At 41.1% G+C, this 3,415-nt stretch overlaps 1 protein-coding gene across 1 annotated transcript in view; it reads right to left on the bottom strand.

The window, feature by feature from the left end:
* Positions 1-3,415, bottom strand: part of LOC100966998 (general transcription factor II-I) — a 96,294-nt gene that overhangs the window by 33,130 nt on the left and 59,749 nt on the right. The window lies entirely within an intron of this gene.

The following is a 3,415-nucleotide window of genomic DNA, read 5'->3' as shown; positions in this document are numbered from 1 at the left end:
AAAAAAAAAAAAAAAGATCACTGTCCTTTACTGCCTACTTGTAAGCCTGCCACTTTAAAAGAAACAACTCTCCACAAAAAATGCATAGAATGGGAAACAAAAATAGTCAGCAGAAGCTGGTTTAGATTAAATGAGATATAACCAAAGGTAATGCATGAATTGTGTTTGGCTACATATTCGAAGCAAAATTTTTCACACAAATCAACGAGGAAACTCAACTGATGGATAGAGTATGAGCAGATACCAAAAGAACTGTTAAATCTGGCAGGTGTAATAATGACACTGTTATTGTGTAAGAAAATGTTATTGCTGTTCATGGATACACACTAAAAAGATAAAATCATGTTATGCCTATGATTTGTTTTATAATATTCTTGTAAAGTGAAAAAAAGGAAAAAGGATAAATGGACAAAATATGGAAGAAATGTTAATGAACAGAGAAATCGAGCAGTGGGCACTTTAGTATTCGTTATACTATCATGGTACCTCTACTTGTGAATAGGTATAATTGAGTATAATAATGACCACAGCTGTTAAAAGAAATATGCCCATAAAAAAAAAATAGTAGTAAAGCATTAGAGGCTTTCAGAGTCCCACATGGGAGTGGTATTAATTATGATCATCCTTATAAATTTAAGGGGAAAAAAACCTAATTTAACAAAATTTCTATGAAATAAAAAAGAATCAACTGTTAGACATGAAAGAGAAAAGGCAGGCATTAAAGAAAGAGATGAAGCCAGGGAGGTGGTTTATGCCTGTAATCCTAGCACTTTGGGAGGCTGAGGCAGGTGGATCGTCTGAGCTCAAAAGTTCAAGAGCAGCCTGAGCAAGAGTGAGACTCCATCTCTAAAAAATAGCCAAGTGTGGTGGTGGGCACCTGTAGTTCGAGTTACTTGGGAGGCTGAGGCAAGGAGATCACTTAAGCCCAAGAGTTTGAGGTTGCTGTGAGCTATGAGGCCATGGCACTCAACCCAGGGCACAGAGTGAGACTGTCTCTAGTAAATAAATAAAGAGGAGAGGAAAGGGGAGGAGAGAAGCTGACTGCAGTGCTTATCACACGATCAAGGAGGCCCCTCCAGTAACAACCTTCGCCCTCTACAGTACCCTTATTCTGCTTCTTTCCCAGACCATGTAATACCTTAGATATTAAATTTTTGTTTACTTACTAAGCATACAAGCAGAATGAATGAGGGCAAGGCATTGTCTTCTATACTACCAACTAACAGCACCTGACACACAGGTGTGCTCATAGGTACCACATGACCAAAAGATTATGTTGTCAGAACTAGTGAGTTATTTCCTCAATAGTTAGGGTTAATAGCTACAGAGAATCTAACTAAGCTTTCTCCTCTCCCCTTCAGGAACTTTAAAGAAAGCAGCAATATTGCTGGCTTCTCACTCTCTCTATGCAGCTACATTCCTAGACCCATCAAAAGACTTGAACGCTGGCTTCATGCCTGTAAGCTCAGCAGCTAGGGTGCCAGCCACATGCACCAGAGCTGGCAGGTTCAAATTCAGCCCAGGTCTGCCAAACAACAATGACAACTACAACCAAAAATTAGCCAGGCATTGTGGTGAGCGCCTGTAGTTCTAGCTACTTGGGAGGCTGAAGAAAGAGAATCACTTAAGCCCAAGAGTTGAGGTTGCTGTGAGCTATAACACCATGGCACTCTATCCCAGGGTGACAGCTTCAGACTCTGTCTCATAAATAAATAAATAAATACTTGAATACTAACAGAAAGGGCTGGCCCTTTACTGTTTATAAGCAACAATTAGGAAACTCATCACCTATTCTTCTTATTAAAAAACAAAATTATTTCCCACTGGCTACTTTTTATTTATGTGAGCAAACTAACTTCTAACTAACTCCTGAGCAGCTTTCTATCAGGAGAAAAGTTTCCCTGGCAAGCAAAAAAGAAGCTATTAAGTTTGGCTGATTCTTTCACCACACTCAATTTATAAAACTCAGCAACATGAGGGAAAACTGTTCATGCAGTTACTCATTCTAATACGTCACTTACTCATAATCATAATGACATTATGGTAGCCTCACTTAATTATAAACAATGTTAACCACTTAAATGTCTAAGAAATATGGTTTTAAAAGTGGGAACTGAGTTGGGCGCAGAGGCTCACGTCTGTAATCCTAGCACTTTGGGAGGCTAAGGATGGAAGATGGCTTAAGGCTAGGAATTCTAGGCTAACCTGAATAACATAGCAAGACTGTACAAAAAAACAAAAACAGAAAATGTGCCAGATATAGAGGCTTAATGTTACAGTCCCAACTATGAGGGAGAATGAGACAGTAGGATCACTTGAGCCCAGGAATTTGAGACCAGAATGGGCAACATCATAAAACCTGATTCTTTAAAAAAAGAAAAGAAAAAAAAAAGGGCTAGGTGCAGTCTGGATTTACATCAAGACTAACTACATTAACCTTGAGGGACTGTTATTTTTTAAAAGATGGGTCACTGTAACTGGTACAGAGTGAGCAAATGGGAAATGAGGATTAGGTGATATTACAAGAATGGCATGGTGACCAGCACATCCACATCCCAGTAAATCCACAGAGACCATGCAGTTTATTATACACACATCGAGAACCCATGACAGGCTCCACTTTGTATTTCTCATCAGACTGATGAATCTGGCTGCTCTGTGAAAATGGCTGTTTCTATAATGCTAGATAGCCATGAAGAATGGTAGGATTTCGGGTGTGTTTTAAATATAAAGTCAGCAGGCCTTGCTAGATTGGATGTGGGAACGAAGGAGAACAACAAATCAAGGGAAACTCCCAGGTGCTGACCTTGGACAAGTGGACAGTCTGAGGAAGAAACTATCAAAGAGAAAAGATCAAGAGGGCACCTATAGCTCAAGTGGCTAAGGCATCGGCCACATACACCAGAGCTGGCGGGTTCAAATCCAGACCAGGCCGGTCAAACAACAATGACAACTACAACCAAAAAATAGCTGGGTGCTATGGAGGGTGCCTGTACTCCCTGCTACTTGGGAGACTGAGGCAAGAGAATTGCTTAAGCCCAAGAATTGGAGGTTGCTGTGAGCTGTGATGCCACAGCACTCTACCCAGGGCAACAGCTTGAGGCTGTGTCTCAAAAATAAATAAATAAATAAAGTTCTCCATGTTTGGGCGGCACCTATGGCTCAAAGGAGTAGGGCGCCAGCTCCATATGCCAGAGGTGGCGGGTTCAAACTCAGCCACGGCCAAAAAAAAAAAAAGAAAGATCAAGAATGCTGCCCAGGGCCAGGCACGGTGGCTCAGTGACTTACATCTGTTACCTTAACACTCTGAGAGGCCTACGTGGGAAAATTATTTGTTGTTAAGAGTTTGGCTCTGCGCCTATAGCTCAACCGGCTAAGGCGCCAGCCACGTACACCTAAGGTGGTGGGTTCGAAT

The sequence above is a fragment of the Otolemur garnettii genome, unplaced genomic scaffold (assembly GCF_000181295.1).
Source record: "Otolemur garnettii isolate 467f Iridium unplaced genomic scaffold, OtoGar3 scaffold00077, whole genome shotgun sequence".
NCBI classification, from domain to species: Eukaryota; Metazoa; Chordata; class Mammalia; order Primates; family Galagidae; genus Otolemur; species Otolemur garnettii.
This window is presented reverse-complemented; position numbering and strand designations above follow the sequence as displayed.